Consider the following 18,637-nt stretch of genomic DNA (forward strand, 5'->3'; position numbering starts at 1 on the left):
CAGTGAAGACCAATGCAACGAATCCCCAACTTGTTTGGCTTGGGTTAGCTCCGAAGGACATAAAAGCTTGCTTATTATAGAAGCTTCTATTTCTTTTGAACTTAAAATTGCACCTCATTTCTGTATGTATGTTTCTGGCTTTAATCTTTTAAATATCTCTTTTATTTCTTCTCTTAGTTAATAAATCTTTAGTTATTACAGGATTGACCACTCATAGACTTTAGGGTCAGAAGGGACCAATATGATCATCTAGTCTGACCTCCTGCACAAAGCAGGCCACAGAACCCTACCCATCCACTTCCATAACAAACCCCTAAGCTATGTGTGAGTTACTGAAGTCTTCAAATTGTGGTTGGAAGACCTCAAGCTGCAGAGGATCCACCAGCAAGTGACCCATGCCCCACGCTGCAGAGGAAGGCGAAAAACCTCCAGGGCCTCTGCCAGTCTGCCCCGGAGGAAAATTCCTTCCCGACCCCAAATATGGCGATCAGCTAAACCCTGAGTATGTGGGCAAGACACACCAGCCAGCACTCAGGAAAGAATTCTCTGCAGTAACTCAGATCCCATCCCATCTAACATCCCATCACAGAGTACTGGGCATACTTACCTGCTGATAATCAAAGATCAATTGCCAAAATTAAGCTATCGCATCATACCATCCCTTCCATAAACTTATCGAGCTTAGTCTTAAAGCCAGATATGTCTTTTGCCCCCACTACTCCCTTGGAAGGCTGTTCCAGAACTTCACTCCTCTAATGGTTAGAAACAACAAGTGTTATCTTTTGTTTGAGATCTGAGTAAAATTGACCTGGGTAAGTGACTGATCCTTTAGGACTGGGAGTAAACTGAATATTGCTATGATCTTTGGTGTAAAGTGACCATCTATCATATAGTCCCACTTGCCTGCGTGGCAAGATAGACTAAAATGCGCAAAGGACTGTCTCTGACTCCATGGTAAGACTGTTAAAGTGTTTTAGGAATTCACACTTTTTGCTGGGTTGGTGAGCTCCCCCTGCTTCCACATGCCACTGTGTGCAGATATAAAAGGCAGGGCTGTCCTTAGTTATGCTCAGTTCCTTCTTGCTGGAACTCCAATGTAGAGGGGCAAGAGAGTGCGTCATGACCTAGACATGTGCAACATATCTCAAAGAACAACAGTTATTGAACAGGTTAGTAACCGTTTTTTCTTCTTTGAGTGATTGCACATGTGCATTGCACTCTTGGTGACTCACAAGCCATGAAAACAGGAGATGGGATTAGAGTCTGTTTCAGTAAAGATTGGAGAACAACCCATCCAACTCTAGCATCATCTCTGGAGTCTTGAGCCACAGCATAGTGAGCAGCAAATGTGTGGACCAAGGACCAGGTTACCACTCTACAAATATGCCCAAATGGAAAGGTGCCAGAAAGGCTGCTGAGACCAACTATGACCTTGTCAAATAAGCAGTGACTCTGCTAGACGGAGTGACGTTGGTCAAGTCATAGAATATGCATATACAGGAGGTGATCCAGTAAGAAATTCTGCAAGTGGAGACTGACTGTCCTCTTATTCTGTCCACCACTGCTATGAATAACTGGGATGATTTACGGAAGTGCGTGGCTGTGTCCATGTAGAATGCTAGAAGGACCCTCAAACAGCAAGTCCTGCATAGTATTCTGGACTTCATAGGGGAGACCAGAAGACTGTAATCAGGATGATCTGGGCATGGGAACCATGGAAGCCGTGATTCTAGCTGCCAAGTCTGCTGCATCCTGCCCCCTCTGCAGTGAAGTTCTTGCAACCAGGCTGCTCTCATTGACCAGGGAAGAGAGCTCCTGCCTAATGTTCTGTATATTTCTTCACACAATGCACAGTCAGCCTGTGGAACTCCTTGCCAGAGGATGTTGTGAAAGCCAAGACTATAACAGGGTTCAAAAAAGAACTAGATAAATTCATGGAGGATAGGTCCATCAATGGCTTTTAGCCAGGATGGGCAGGGATGGTGTCTCTAGCTTCTGTTTGCCAGAAGCTGGGAATGGGTGACAGGGAAGGGATCACTTAATGATGACCTGTTCTGTCCATTCCCTCTGGGGCACCTGGCATTGGCCACTGTCAGAAGACAGGATACTGGGCTAGATGGCCCTTTGGCCTGACCCAGTATGGCTGTTCTTATGTTCTGTGGGGAAGCAGGTCTCTGAATTTCTCTGTGGAGCCCCATAAATTAAAATTGTACAGCCCCTGCAGAGCCTGTTGGTTATCAATACGCAGATGTCAATGCCCTGTTGAATAAATCTTCCTGCCAAATAAATTTAGCCTCTTAGTGACTTTATATTTGGGGGTGGCAGCCTGGTGCTCTTGCTCTCTCTCATTAGCGCTGTCATGACTAACGAGCCTGGTGGTGTATGAGTATAAAGGTACTCAAAACCTTGGGAGGGTACATAGTATTTTCTTTCTGCCCTTTTTGAGGTGAGAGGCAGTGAAGGTGGAGTCTGCTATAAAGCCCTTATAGGCCCTAGTATTACCTCATTAATTGGCAGAGCTATGCTGGAGGCACACAGATGGCAAGGTATCAGCCAGGTGTTGTGAGGACTCCCTGACCTCCTTGACCTGTGTACCCAAGTCTGTGGCCAGTCTCTTTAGCAATTCCTGATAAACTTAAATCATCAGGAGAGGGTGAAGTTTCTCTGGACAAAACAACTTCGTCTGGAGGGGACAAAGGAAGCCAGGACTGGAAAGGGCAGAATTTCTTCTACGGGGTTGCCCCTGGTTCTAAGACCATTTCTTGATGCTCGGTACTGGACTCTGGAGACAGAGCTGCCCACTGCACCGACTCTGCCCTTCTAGACAAGGGCACCGAGTAGGCACAGTGAGGGGAAGATTGGAAGCTGGAGGAACCCCAAAGGGTTCCAAAATGGCCACTGATAATGGGGCTGAACACCAATGGCCTGGCCACGTTCCCATGGCGGTTCCCACTGAAGTATCATGGTGGTAGGCTGGCAGAGAAGATTTAAGAGGAGACCAGCGGGTCCTGTTTCCAGCTTGTGAGACATAAGAATCCACTTCCAAGTCATAGTCATAAAATAAAAGAGAATCCCTGCCTCAAACAGCTTGTAATCTAAATAGGGATAAAGACATGAGAGGGGCATATACAGCATAAATGAGAGGAAGGAGTCAAAAGTAATAAACATGGGTACACTATCAGCTCTGCAGTAGAACTGGGGCTTAAGAATGAACTTGAAGGAGGACAAGATAGTGATTGCGCAAATTTGTTTGGGAAGTTTGTTCCATACATAAGGGACAGCATAAAAGTGTTTGTGGGGAAATGGATAAGTGAACAGAAAAGGCTGCCATCACCGATGAAGCAAAGATCATGGGTCACGATGTGCTGAGACAAGTTCTTAGCTGTCACTGGTCCTATAAACACTTGTAGATGGAATCTGGACATGAAGTGAGCATGGATGTGACAGCATAAGGAAATTCCAAATTTGCAATCTGCAGAGGCAAATATCTATGGTAATGATCTTAAATTTATATAACACATTTTGTCTCTAATGGTCCTTGGAACTTAGTTGGATTAAAAAAACAATTAGGTGCAGTTGGACTGGACAGAGTAAATCTATAAAGGCTATAAACCCTTTTGCTTCAGAACACGTCTTCCAATAACTGCTTTGGAGTCAGAAAGAAACTTTCTCCATAGGCATGTCGGTGCATAAATGTCCATTGTGAGAGCTTTTACAACTTTCTCTGAAGCATCTGGTACTGACCACTAGACCCATCCAGTATGGTAATTTCTATGTTCCTGTGATCTCAGAGCACTTTATAACCCAGTATACAGACTATACACTAGGATCATGTCAGCCACTAACTGAAATGCTGCTACATCTGGAATGAAACACAGCAACTTTTCAACAGCACATAGCAATACTAAATAACCAGTTAGGCCAGAAAATGAAGACTATTAGATAATGTTTTCACCTCTTAGCTCAGAGAGCCAAGTGAAACCACAGGTGGATTTTAACTATGCAAAATGAATTTAACTGAAAATATGTCTTCATTGCAGAGTTAATCTGAGTGCTGGGCACTTGAGTCTTAGCACCCAGTTAGCCTAGCTCAAATTTGAGTATTTTGCACAGTCCTACTTGAGTTGCTGCATCCACACTGGTGCAGCAGTCACTTGTGTGAGGTACTAAGATTTCTGGGGTCATATCCCATAGTTCTTAACTCTGTATGGCTTGCAGTGTATGGTGAGAGAATTTGTCTGTCTTCCAAGGCTCCTGTGCGGAAGTGGACTTAGCCTACCAGCTCAGTAAAGTAAATCACTTCTGGCTTGGCCTGCTTTAGATGTTTCTCTGTGGCTTCCATTCCAGCCAGTCGCAGGGCATGGATCCAGCTTAGGACAATGAGCTGTTCCAAAAGTTGGCATTATTGCAACTCTTGTTTCAGAACCAGGAGGTAGAAACAAGGCATGAGAAATGGTGGAGGGTATTTTGACAGCTGCTTGTCACCCTGAGAAGATGGCAGAGTGGCTTGCTAAGGAGATCACACAGGTCGCATGCGGACAGGGAGCAGTGGAAACCATGGATGCAAGTTTTAATAGTTGTGAAGTCCCCGTTTGCTGACCAGTGGTTCTGGAGCAGGGCTACAAGCTCAGAGTGGTGGTACTATATCATCATTCAGACCTGAGATGACCAGCAGCGGACCCAGAACTTCTGCGTGGAGAAGACCACATTTCTTAGAGCTGTGTGAGGAACTTGCTCCCCACCTTTCAGTGCCAGGATATGCAAATGAATCAGGCCATACTAGTCCAGAAGCAGATTTTACTATTGCTATCTGGAAGTTGGCTACCCCAGACAGCTGCAGGTCTGTTGCTGGTCAATTTGCCATTGGCAAGTCAACAGTCAGTGCTGTGGGGATGGATGTTTGCAAGACAATTATTGCTGTGGCTCACCCAAGCGTGGTGGAGATTGCTAATGGCCCTGATATAAATTTGAGCAAATGAGCTTCCCGAACTTGGGGCCACTGATGGGACACATATGCCCATTGTCTGCTCCCTCCCCCAGCCAAGATGCTCACGAGTTTGTAAATCAAAAAGGATACTACTCACTACTTACGTGAGTTAATCATGGAAGGAGAATCCTGGACACCAATATGGGGTGCAGGGATAGGGAGAGTGATGCCAGGGTATTCCAGAGAGCTGGTGTTTTCAGATTTGGACCAGTGGGACTTAATTCACACCCTACAATATGGCTATCAAGAGGATGTTTGTGTCCACTATTGTTTTGGGAGATCCAGCCAATCCTCTGCTGCCTTGGCTTATGAAGCCCTGCCCTGATATGAGAACATCTGGAAAAAGAAGGTTTCAAAGTTGTAAGATGGTGGTGGAACGTGCATTTGTCCAACAGAAGGCAAGGTGGCATTGCCTACAAAACTGGTTGGCTGCTAGTACATGTAATGCCCTTCAGGTCACTGGGAGATGCTGTGCAGTATACAATACATGTGAAGAGAAGAGGGCGCATGTTGGCCAAGAATGGGTTCATGCCTGGGCTGGCTTACAGGCCTGGTATAAGCAGTCAGAAAATGCCCCTCTGATAACTGGGTTGGATCCCGGTGAGTGAGGGTAGAAATTGATGCTTTGTATTTCCACATCCTTGGTTTGGAGGGGAAAATGGGGGAAGGGATAATGTGAGCACAACGTTAGGGTGGGGTATCAGTTTACCAATTCTATGTATTAATCAGAGATTGTATTGCAAGCTTTGCACTGACGTTCCTGGCTCTCTTTATTGTTGTAACGTCTATCCACACCATGGTGTCAGCCTCTGGCCTGCTGGCAGGATAATTTATGCTATCTCCTCTGTTCCAGTGGTGTGGAAGCACAGGAAAAGTGTAGAAATGTTGCCTGTTGTGCAGGCTGTGCACAAGGTGGGGTTTAAAAGTTGAACCAATGACTTCCAATGCAGAAAAAGGGAGGAGGGTAGATGGCAAGAAAATATTGCTCGGGGGGAATTGGAGAACTACCAGCACAAAGTTAATTATTCTAAAGCCACAGTGCAAAATGAATGGGTTACCAGCATGAGTGTAAGCAGCACTTCGGATTTAGTCTGGAGACCTAGACAGACCAGCTAGCCTGGACTGACAATACACCAAAATTGGGTGAGAAGTTTTTTATGTGTGGATGAGAGCTAAATTGGGACAACACCTGAATAAGAGCCCAGGTCAGCTCTGCAGTGAAGACATAACCATGCCCAAAATTTGAATCTGATTAGGTCACTGTTAAGAGGTTAGCATCTGCCATGGAATTTTAATGATTACAAATGGGCAGGGATTTGGGGTAAATCTCATCCAACAGAAAACAACATCAGAAGGTTGACTCCCACCTTCAATCAGTCCAGGATGTCAACTTCCATCACCCACTTGTTTCAAAGAAGCACCTTCGTGCTTTCTCCCATACTGCCCCCCATACTTGGGAAAAGCTCCCCATGAACATCTACAGAAGTAAATCATTATCCTCCTTCAAAACCCTCCTTACAACTCTCCTTTGCCTGGAGGCCCACAAAAACTTGACAACGGTTGTGCTGCTGTCGTGCTAAAACCACTCCTGATCATGCTGTCCTGTACTCATTGTTTCCTTGGACTCCCCCCATCAATTTACTTGCATCCATCTGTTGTCTCTTGTCTTCTACTTAGATTGTAAGCTCGTTGGGGCAGGATCTGTCTTTTGGGTCTGCGTTTATACTGCATCTAACACAATGGAGGTCTGGTCCACGACTGGGGCTCCTGGGTGCTACAATAATACAAACAAATAATAACAGAAGAGCACCTCTTAACACTGCACTGGGTCACTGGGTCAGTGATGATGAGTCAAGGAAGGGGTATCACTGTCACCCTGCTGAACCACCAGTACCACATACACTAAGGCCTTGTCCGCATACAATTTCCCATCATCGCACTATTACCATCGCACAAGACATTTCCCATCATCGCACTATTACCATTGCAATTCCTCTAGTGGCAGGCAGACTACTATAGACAGTGTACCAGCATTTACTGACATTTTCAGGCTCAGCACTGTGTTGTCAAGACCAGCTCTATACCGGTGCTCCCGCCAGTGAAACGGCAATGGGGGGAGGTATCTAAACAAAACAAAACAAGTCCACTGTAGCCATAACCAAAAGTATTCCTTAGTCATCTCCCGTGCACACACTGAACAAGCATGACGTTGCTTATCTTAGGAGAACAGATGGGATGACAACAAAGTGTCTATTACAGTGCTGTACTTATATGGGGGTTGATCTTTGATGTATTGGAAACAAGTGGGCCGTATAGAGCAGTGCAGTGGAAGGAACATTCATGGCTGCGATTATGCTAGAAGTCCATTTCCTACAAAATGTCCCATCTGTCTCCTCAAATGTAAGATAACTGCTCCCTGATGGCATTACTTAGCTGGCTACATTTTTAACCACTTTGAGGTGGAATCCCAGACGCTCAGAATCTTGTGCATTATGGAAAGCAAATTGATAAAACGTTTTAAAAAACCCACCTGTCTTAGAGATATAGATGGGAAAAGCACATAAGATATTATAGCCAGTATGCCACAAGCAAGTGAACAAGAATGATCACATAAAGAAGTAAACAAGCAATTTTGGACATGTATGTTACAGAAGGAAAGTCTTAAACTGTTGCCTGACTTTTTCCTTCTCTCTCTTTAAGAGAGGAAAAATATTCTTGCATCTATTTCTTTGTTTAGGTCTTTGCAACAGTGATAATTCTGTAATGGACTATAAAGTAGATTTGCATGACTCATAAAGTGCTGGGCTGCTTTTCATTACTCCAGGGAGAATGTTGATAGTGCAATCGGATTGTAAGTAGCATGATTCTAGGAATTATCTTTGACTCGGTTCCTGATGCCACAGTGCCTAGATCGGGGTGGCCAGCCTGAGCCTGAGATGGAGGCAGAATTTACCAATGTACATTGCCAAAGAGCCACAGTAATACGTCAGCAGCCTCCCCAGCAGCACACCCCCCCTCCGCTCCCAGAGCTGCCCATGCACCGGCAGCCCCACCAATCAGTGCCTCCCCCTTCCTCCCAATCAGCTGTTTTGTGGCGTGTAGGAGGCTGGGGGGAGGGGGGAGGAGTGAGGGCCCAGCTGGCTCAGGGGAGGGGACAGGAAGGGGTGGAGTGGGGGCAGGGGGCAGAACCAGGGGTTGAGCAGTGAGCATCGCCTGGCACATTGGAAAGTTGGCACCTGTAGCTCCAGCCCCGGAGTCAGTGTCTATACAAGGAGTCGTATATTAATTTCTGAAGAGCCGCACGTGGCTCCGGAGCCCCAGGTTGGCCATCCCTGGCTTAGCCATCCCTGGCTTAGATAGATGGATTAGACAGAAACTATTCCTTTGCTTGGGGATCTGTAAGAAGCTGAATTCATTTAAGGCTCTGCATTAACCACACCTAGACACAGCTCACTGTCAGGAAGTTTTTCCTGATCTTAGTCCCAAGATTTCCTCTCTCAAATTTAATTCTTTAGTCCTAGTTCTTCCTCCTTGAACTGCCCTAGATAAGTATTTGCTTAGTTTATGTGTTGCTTTGCCAAGCTCTACCTTTTAGCCCTTAACTTTTCCTCATAATTCAATTCCTCCAGACTGCTAATTATTTTTAATTTCTCTGATTTCTCTCCAACTTGTCAATATCTTTCTGGTGGAGACATGTCCAACTGATTGCACTATTTCAGGTGTAGTTGTACCAGAGCCATGTCAAGAGGGTTTTACAGCACTACCTCTGTGTTTTGTGATATGATATCTCTGGGCATGCTGCCCAGAATTATCTTTTTTTTTATAGTCACTCTCTCCTTGGTGGGTGAGTGTGCCATATGGAGATAGTGCACCCTGAGCATGGAATAGAGATGGTTTGTGAACCCCAGGGTGAGCAAGGCCCATAGGGCTAGGAAGGATGTGAGTGGAGGGGAGTTCCTTCTGGGGTTATTTGTTTAGAACTGGATTTGGGATTCAGGGATGATGGCCTCTGTTGCCAGACCTGGAGGGTCTTATTTGGGTGCCTGTCTGTGTCATCAGCTGCATCCCTTCAAAATGGCCAAGAGAGTTGAAACATACTGCTTTGTTTGGTGGTATAAAGGCCTGAGGTGGGGAATCACAGTTGTGAGGGCTTAGAGTCCTGGATCCCTGGTCAGCAGAAGATCAGGCAGGAAAAGACTTTGTAGGAGGTGAAAACCTGGAACAAAACACCTAGTTTGGCAGGACCCACCTTTTTGTTCTGTGTTCGTACAGCACTTAACATAATGGGGTTCTGGTCCATAACTGGGACTCTTAAGCACGACAGTAATACAAATAATAAACAATGTCATGGTGGCAGTGGTTTCACCTGTTATATTGCAGTGACATGGGATCTAATCACCAAAAACAGTCAAGGCTTCAGTTCGGCCGCTTAGAAGCCTGCCCCTCCTGCATGACAGTTACTTGTCAAAACAGAATCTGTTAATAACTAATTACTTTTTTCTGCCGACACAGTATATAGAAACAGAAAGTGATAATGCTGGATGGATATAATCAATCTCCTCTGTACTATCTCCTCTGGCAAGATGGTAGTTTCAGCAACATTTATACAGTGACATCTCTAGAAGAGCCCACTCATTATTTATATAGTGCCAACAGTGCGCCAAACTTCTTACAGTATAAAAGCGAGGGCCAAGTTAGAAAGAGCTTACAACAAAAATAGGTCATGAGCAGATGAAAAATAGGTTGCAATGAAAAGGAGATGAGCAATGCAGTTTGCTACAGTTCATGGTAGGTCTGCGATTTTAATTATTCATTATTAAAAAGTTGTATCGATTTTTTTAAAAATACCAGCACTGTTAACACTCCCTTGTGGGGTGAACTGATTTATGGACTTTATGGAAGACGTGTGTTTCTGTAACTCTTCTATCCTTCTTTCTTAAAAGACCACTCCAAAGTTTCCACAGGCGCACTGAGGGAAGTTCTGCTCTGCCTTCATTCAAAACTTCAGTTTTGATCCATCTTTATTATGCAACCATGCTTCCTTAAGTGGTCACTGAAGACTAGCTTCACAGTGTGACACTTATGCTTTGCTTTCCTTCATTTTTATTCTGCGCAATTTCAGCCTAAATTGCGTATAGGGGAAAGCAATTTTTTCCCATCTGGTATAGACACCTGAATGTGCTACAGTATGGTACATTATACTTATCTCTCATTAGCAAGGATAGGGGAGGATATGATAGTGATAGAGGTCTACAAAATCATGAATGGTGTGGGGAAAGAGAATAAGGAAATATTACATATTTCCACAAGTTGAATGTGTGTTGTGCGAAGAACTCATTGCCAGGGGATGTTCTGGAGGCTGAAAGTATAACTGGGTTAAAAAAAGAATTAGATCAGTTGATGGAAGATAGTTCCATAAATAGCTATTAACAAAGATGGATAGAGACACAAGCCTATGCTCTAGCTGTCCCTAATCCTTGACTTCCAGAAGCTGGGAGTAGATAACAGGGAAGGGATCATTTGATATATTGTCCTGTTCTGTTCATTCCTTCTGAAGCATCTGTTACGGTCACTTTCAGAAGACAGAACAGTCAGCTAGATGGACCATTGGTCTGACCCAGTATGGCTATTCTCATGTTCTTAACAATCAGAATGGTTGAGTTTACCACTGTAGTGGAATGATAAGCTCAAAAAGATATAGTTTCTTTCCTCTCTGGCTTTTGGAATGTAGATGACCTACAAAAGGGAGAAAATTTTATATTTTATTTAATTTAAAAAGGAAAACCTGCAAGAGATGGGCCTCTTACAAGAAATTAGGTTGGATGACTCTATTATGACTGAAGAACAAGTGAAATGTTAACAATACAAAAACCAACAAAATTGAGAAGGGAAGGTATCTTTAGTCAAACTGCTGAAAACTTTTCTTTGGTTCATTTATTTTTGTTGACACCTATTGAACTTCAATGTCTAATTAGCCTTTTTGACAAAAAGGGGCAAATATATTGAATCTTTTGTTAAAAGCTTTTTTCTTATGGAATTAGTGCTCACAAACATCCAAGAGGTCCTCCAACAAAACGAAGGCCTGGTCTACACTATGCGTTTATACTGATTTTAGCAGCGTTAAAACAATTTAACGCTGCACCCATCCACACAACGAGGCCCTTTATATCGATATAAAGGACTCTTTAAACCGGTTTCTGTTCTCCTCCTCGACGAGAGGAGTAGCGCTGAAATCGGTATTACCATATCGGATTAGGGTTAGTGTGGCTGCAAATCAACGGTATTGGCCTCCGGGCGGTATCCCACAGTGCACCACTGTGACCGCTCTGGACAGCAATCTGAACTCGAAGGCACTGGCTAGGTAGACAGGAAAAGCCCCGCAAACTTTTGAATTTCATTTCCTGTTTGGCCAGCATGGAGAGCTCACCAGCACAGGTGACCACACAGAGCGCATCAGCACAGGTAACAATGCAGTCTCCAGAGAATTGAAAAAGAGCTCCAGCATGGACCGCACGGGAGGTACTGGATCTGATCGCTATATGGGGAGAGGATTCTGTGCTAACAGAACTCCGTTCCAAAAGACGAAATGAAAAAACATCTGAAAAAATTTCCAAGGCCATGATGGAGAAAGGCCACACCAGGGACTCAGTGCAGTGCCGTGTGAAAGTTAAGGAGCTCAGACAAGCCTACCAGAAAACCAAAGAAGCAAACGGAAGGTCTGGGGTAGGGCCGAAAACATGCCACTTCTACGCTGAGCTGCATGTAATTCTAGGGGGATCCGCCACCACTACCCCACCCCTGTCCGTGGATTCCGAGGTGGGGGTTGTAATCTCAGCCATGGCTGAGGATTCTGCGGACAGGGAAGATGAGGAGGAGGAAGAGGAGGACGAGCTTGCAGAGAGCACACAGCACTCCATTCTCCCCAACAACCAGGAGCTTCTTCTCACCCAGACGGAATTACCCTCCCAGCCCTCCCAAGCCACTAGCCCAGACAAAGAAGCCATGGAAGCGACCTCTGGTGAGTGTACCTTTGTAAATATAAAACATGGTTTAAAAGCAAGCGTTTTTTAATGATTGATTTGCCCTGAGGACTTGGGATGCATTCACGGCCAATACAGTTATTGGAAAAGTTTGTTAACATGTCTGGGGATGGAGCGGAAATCCTCCAGGGGCATCTCCATGAAGCTCTCCTGGAGGTACTCCAAAAGCCTTTGCAGAAGGTTTCTGGGCAAGGCAGCCTTATTCCGTCCACCATGGTAGGACACTTGACCACACCATGCATGTAGCAAGTAGTCTGGTATCATTGCATGACAAAGTCTAGCTGCGTATGGTCCCAGTGATTGCTGGCATTCAAGCAACATCTGTTCTTTATCTCGCTGTATTATCCTCAGGAGAGTGATACCGTTCATGGTAACCTGGTTGAAATTCAGGAATTTAATTAAGGGGACAGAGATGGTCATTCCTACTGGGCTGTTTGCCTGTTGCTTAAAAGAAATCCTTCCTTGCAGGTAGCCAAGCGGGGGGAGGGGAGGGGAAGAATGGCGCTGAGCTTTTTCGCGTTTGGCTAGCAGGGATCTTCCGTGCTACCAGCCACGCGGTCGGGGAGGGGGTGGGGAGTGATTAGCAGTGATCTTCCATGATACCAGCCACGCGGTGGGGAGAGGGATAAAGCGATCATCCCACAGAATTGGATGGGGGGGTGGTTTCTGCTGCTGCATGTTAACAGGAAAGAAGCATCACTGAACGGGATTTGCTTGGTATTTGGGAAAGGAGGGCACTGTGTATATGAAGGCTGCAGAAGCCAAAAGACAATGGTTTACCATGGCCGCATGCAAGCTGAATTCTGCTGCCCAGACCTGCGTCTGTGAGATCTCTAACACCAGAACCGCAGGCACTCAATATTAAGATGCAAAATGTGACCTTGTAGTGAAATCACATGTGCTATGTAAGGTGAATAGTGTTGTTCACCGTGAAAGAGTATAAGCATTGTCCTGTAAAATATATCTTTTTAAATACTTCTCTCCCGTTTTTTCCCTCCCTCATGCAGCTGCAAATTTTTCAAGCCTCCCTACTCCATCCCGAAGGCTATCTCAGATAAGGCGGCAGAAAAAAAAGACACAAGATGAAATGTTCTCTGAAATCATGGAAGTAACCCTCAATGAAAGAGCTCATCTGAATGAATGGAAGGACATGGTAGCAAATTACAGGAAAGATGCCAGTGAACGTGAGGACGGGAGGGACCAGCGTGAGGATAGGAGGGACGAACTTGAGGAGAGGAGGGACACTCGAGATGAGAGATGGCAGCAGGAAGATCAGCGGTGGCGGGATGCAACGCTGGGGCTGCTGCGTGATCAAACTGACATCCTCCGACATCTGATGGAGCTTCAGGAACAGCAGCAGGGTCACAGAGTGCCGCTGCAGCCCTGTGTAATCACCTTCACCCCTCGCCATGTTCCATATCTTCCTCATCCAGATGTGTAAGAACGCGTGGGGGAAGGCTTCATGCACCCACCCACTCCACCCCCCTGGACAGCCCAACCAAAAGGCTGTCATTACTTTGAAATTTTTTTAGTGCCCTTTTCCTTCCTTCCTATCCTCCTCCCAAACCAAACCCAGGCTACCTTGTCAGTTTTCTCCCTCTTTTTATAATGACTTTTTAATAAAGAATACATGATTTTTAAATGATAGTGACTTTATTTCCTTAAGCAAGCTGTAATCGAAGCAGGAAGGTGGGTTGCTTACAGGGAATGAGTCAATCAAGGGAGGGGGGGTTCATCAAGGGGAAACAAACACAACAGTCACACCGTATCCTGGCCCGTGATGAAACTAGTTTTCAAAGCTTCGCTGATGTGCACCGCTTCGTGGTGTGCTCTTCTAATCGCCCTGGTGTCTGGCTGCACGTAATCAGCGGCCAGCTGATTTGCCTCAGCCTCCCATCCCGCCATAAAGGTCTCCCCCTTACTCTCACAGAGATTGTGGAGCACACAGCAAGCAGCAATAACAATGGGGACATTGGTTTGGCTGAGGTCTGATCGAGTCAGTAATGTGCACCAGCGCACCTTTAAACGGCCAAATGCACATTCTACCACCATCCTGCACTTGCTCAGCCTGTAGTTGAACAGCTCCTGACTACTGTCCAGGCTGCCTGTGTATGGCTTCATGAGCCATGGCATCAAGGTGTAGGCTGGGTCCCCCAGAATAACTACAGGCATTTCAACATCCCCAACTGTTATTTTCTGGTCTGGGCATTAATTCCCTTGCTGCAGCCGTTTAAACAGAGTAGTGTTCCTGAAGAGGCGAGCATCATGAACCCTTCCTGGTCATCCCACGTGGATGTTGGTGAAACGTCCCTTGTGATCCACCAGTGCTTGCAGCACCATTGAAAAGTACCCCTTGCGATTTATGTACTGGGTGCCCTGGTGCTCCAGTGCCAAGATAGCGATATGGGTTCCATCTATCGCCCCACCACAGTTAGGGAATCCCATTGCAGCAAAGCCATCCACTATGACCTGCACATTTCCCAGAGTCACCACCTTTCGTAGCAGCAGCTTAATGATTGCTTTGGCTACTTGCATCACAGCAGCCCCCACAGTACATTTTCCCACTCCAAATTGATTCCCGACTGACCGGTAACTGTCTGGCTTTGCAAGCTTCCAGAGGGCTATTGCCACTCGCTTCTCAACTGTGAGGGCTGCTCTCATCTTGGTATTATGGCGTTTCAGGGCAGGGGAAAGCAAGTTACAAAGTTCCATGAAAGTGCCCTTACGCATGCGAAAGTTTCGCAGCCACTGCGAATCATCCCAAACCTGCAAAACTATGCTGTCCCACCAGTCTGTGCTTGTTTCCCGGGCCCAAAATTAGCGTTCAATGGCTAGAACCTGCCCCATTACCAGCAGGATCTCCAAAGTGCAGGGGCCCACGGTTTGAGAGAATTCTGTGTCCATGTTCTCATCACTCTCGTCACTGCTCTGCCGTAGCCGCTGCCTCCTCGCCTGGCTTTGCAGATCCTGGTTCAGCACAGACTGCACGAGAATGCGCGAGGTGTTTACAACGTCCACGATTGCGGTCTTGATCTGAGCAGAGTCCATGCTTGCTGTGCTATGGCGTTTGCACAGTTCACGCAGGAAAAAAGGCACAAAATGGTTGTCTGCTGCTTTCACGGGGGGAGAGGGGAGGCTGTACCCAGAACCACCCAGGACAATGTTTTTTGCTCCATCAGGCACTGGGATCTCAACCCAGAATTCCAGAGACTGTGGGAACTATGGGATAGCTATGGGATAGCTACCCACAGTGCAACGCTCCGGAAATCGACGCTAGCCTCGGTACATGGACGCACACCGCCGAATTAATGTGTTTAGTGTGGCCACGTGCACTCGACTTTATACAGTCTGTTTTATAAAACCGGTTTATGTAAAATCAGAATAATCCCGTAGTGTAGACATACCCCAAAGAACAACAAACTTGACATTTCTAATGTAGAAAATAAGCAAAAAAAATATTTAAACACATACAACTTTGAAGGCCTTCTTCATCCATTATCAAGAAGCAATAAGGGTTACAAGCCCAAAAATCCTTTCCAGGTTACCTTTAAAGACATTACCACAGAGACTTAGTTTTTTATATGAAAAATGTGTGATAGAAAACTTGAATAGAAGTAAGAGTACAGAAGAGGGAATGCTTGGAGCATGAAACTTTCTGCTGCCAAGTGTGGTGGACTGTGCCTTCTGCTTAAACACATTTTTGCCGATATGTAGTCTCCACTCACACATGCACTGGATAACCACATTCATGTGCTCCCTGACGCAAACCACCCAAGGACATGCAGGTGAGAGGCCAATGTATTTTTAACAGCATGGTTTTGATATTGAACTTCCTACAGGAAATGCTGATCTTACTCATTCTGAGAACAGCACACGGTGCATGACAACTGCTAAGCAACAGATAGCAGAAGGGAGGAAATATTGTTAACGCTGTAACAAATGCGTGGCCACCCAGGACATAACATTTTTAACTGTGCTACACACCAACCCTTCAGAACTTCTCAGCTCCTGAACCACCCGCTTCCATTGTAACAATTTGTTCACTTGCACGAGTATAACATGTAAGCAGCAGCTACACCTAAGAAAGTTTTTCTTAGATTGAGGCGCGACAGACTTTATTGATGCTTTTTATTTTTTAGAAGCGGAGCCTGAGGGGAATCACGTTTCTCCCAAGCTCCGACTGCTACCTATTGTGATAACTGAATGTGTAAAACCATCTGCTGTAGAGTCATCTGGTAGTGACTGAGGGTGTATCTATACTACAAGCGCTGCAGTGGTACAGCTAAATTGACCTATATTTTAGGTGTAGAACAGGCTTGAGATTGCACTAATGTCACCGATCATTTGAGCTAAAGAATAATCTCCACTAGCTTTTAGCAGAATGCACAATGACACAGTTTGGAAAAGAAGTCAAAATTACTGCAAGAGGAAAAACAAGGAAATGTGACAGGTAAGGACCCCTTATCTTCTACCATATATTGTAAGGCTTTATGTAAGGCTTTCCAAACATAAGAAATTAATAGCAACTTTTCAGATATATTTGAGGGCCAAAGCTTTAACGACTGCACTTCACCAGCCCCCATGTGGAGTCCTAGGCCTCATCATGCAGAAATTAAAAGGACTTTTTTTTCATATTTAAGCCTAGAGCTGAAATGTGTCTTGTAGAGCCAATATTCAGTCTGTTACAGATATATTAAGCCTGGATTTACATAGGAACATAGACCACCAGTCCAGTCTGGTATGGCTATCTAGTCCAGTATCCTGTCTCTGACAGTAACCAGTACTAACTGCTTCAGAGGAAGTTGCAAGAAATCCTGCATTAGGCAGTTATAGAATAACCTGCCGTTAGGGAAGTTATTTTCCTAAATTCATTGGTAAGAGAATGACTTGTACAACAAAGTAGGAGGGTTTCTCTCTCTTCCAAGCTCTTGGTGTTTTTTAAAGTCCTTGCTAATGCAACACAGGGATTTTTTTTTAATCCATGTAAAATATCCAAATGTTTTGTTAAGTAATTTGAAAGTGCACAGAAGTCACACCACACTTTTCCCTTGCCCCAGTAACTAAAAGATGGTAATTCTCTCCCCTGGAGAATCTACCAAACTGATACACTTCTGTGAGGATACTGGATCAATGAAGGAGCAGTATGTGCTGGCTATGCTGCACGTTCTATGGAGCACTCAGGAGATCAGGCAGAATAGGAGACTGAGCAGACCCTGAGATGGGAAGGCTCACCACACAAGGAGACAAATCTGAGTCTCAGTGGACTGGCAGAAGCTACTTGGGTCTCCAGTTTTTAAAGTCAAATCTCCCTAGCTGAGAGTAATTGGAGAAGCTTTAGATTTACCAACAGACCTAAATGAATTGCTAGTGATGAGCTTTTGGGCCCAACAGTGAGTGAGGAAGCTTTAGGAGTTGTCTGCTAGGTGTGTTGCTCTGCTGGTTTACAAAGCCTTCCCCTTCAGGCCTGAAACCGGGTGAGGACCTTTTCAATTTGCCTGACAGACTTGCTTGCTACCTCTCAGGCTTAGGCAATGCCTCCTCAGAAGCTGCATAGCAGCCAGCACAATAGTTGATTTGCTTTTTGGTAATTTTCTCTTTCCTCCATTTTTTAAAAGGAAATTTTCTCCTCCAGCCCCACCTGCCGTGACTGTCAGCAAGAACAAATGGCATAAAAGGAAGGAGAGGCCCTGGCTACTTCTAATTTAGTGACAGCAGAAATAGAGCTTGGTTCATTCTGTTTCAAGAGATATATAGACCCCTTTCACTTGAGATACAGGTGAATGTGTTAGCAACATAGGCCACATGACATACAGCTAAGTAGTTTTAATTGTAATATGTTCATGAACAATCTACAAACCAAGATTTAACACACTTTGAATAATTAATAGATTTAAGAAAATGTCATAGAAAGAGGCTACGTTCATTTACCCAGCTCTGTTGGGCAGTGTCCCTTGAAAATAAGCAGAAAATGCTGGAGACACTAAGTCTTAGAGGACAGCTGGCAAAGCACAAATACATTCCAGTGCCTGGATGCACAATTTCTTCTGGATCCTGGGACGGAACTTCGCACCCCTCTGCATCCAGGCTTATTATTCATCCAACAGCTTTATTTGGGTATCAGATTGCATCACTTTTTCCCAAGTCTCTTTCGCCCCTTCTGTAAATTGACCCTGTACACCTGTCTGACAAATCATCCAAGAACTGGTTCAAGCTCTGGGGTAGCTTGGGATGTACTATGCAGATAGGGCAGACTGTTGCTCTCTCTCTTTGAAGCCACATTATGGAGGAGAAAGAATAGTCACAGCTGTACGGTGGGACCTGAGACATCCTGCTGGATGATGGGGGTGGTGGCGGTGGAATGTGATTCTATGGTGAGAATATGCCATTGTGGGTGGGAGGGTGGCGTGCTGGCCAGTATAGCAGACAGGTCAAGTTCAGTTATATCTGTGCAACACCACTAGAGTAGCAAGTTTGCACTAGTGTAAAGGGTGGAAATATTTGGCCCTCTAAGCAGAACCACAGAACTATGAACTTCCCAAATGAGACCTGTGCATAGAGCAAAATCTCCATCTTGCAAGGCCACAGCAGGGCCTACCAGGCATTTAGTAAT

The 18,637-nt window shown here is 45.2% G+C and overlaps 1 protein-coding gene across 1 annotated transcript in view; it reads right to left on the minus strand.

Moving 5' to 3' along the window:
- STRIP2 (striatin interacting protein 2) overlaps positions 1 to 18,637 on the minus strand; it is a 159,177-nt gene that overhangs the window by 42,539 nt on the left and 98,001 nt on the right. The gene's annotated exons all lie outside the window — the stretch shown is intronic.

Source organism: Gopherus evgoodei, chromosome 1, assembly GCF_007399415.2.
Source record: "Gopherus evgoodei ecotype Sinaloan lineage chromosome 1, rGopEvg1_v1.p, whole genome shotgun sequence".
NCBI lineage: Eukaryota > Metazoa > Chordata > Testudines > Testudinidae > Gopherus > Gopherus evgoodei.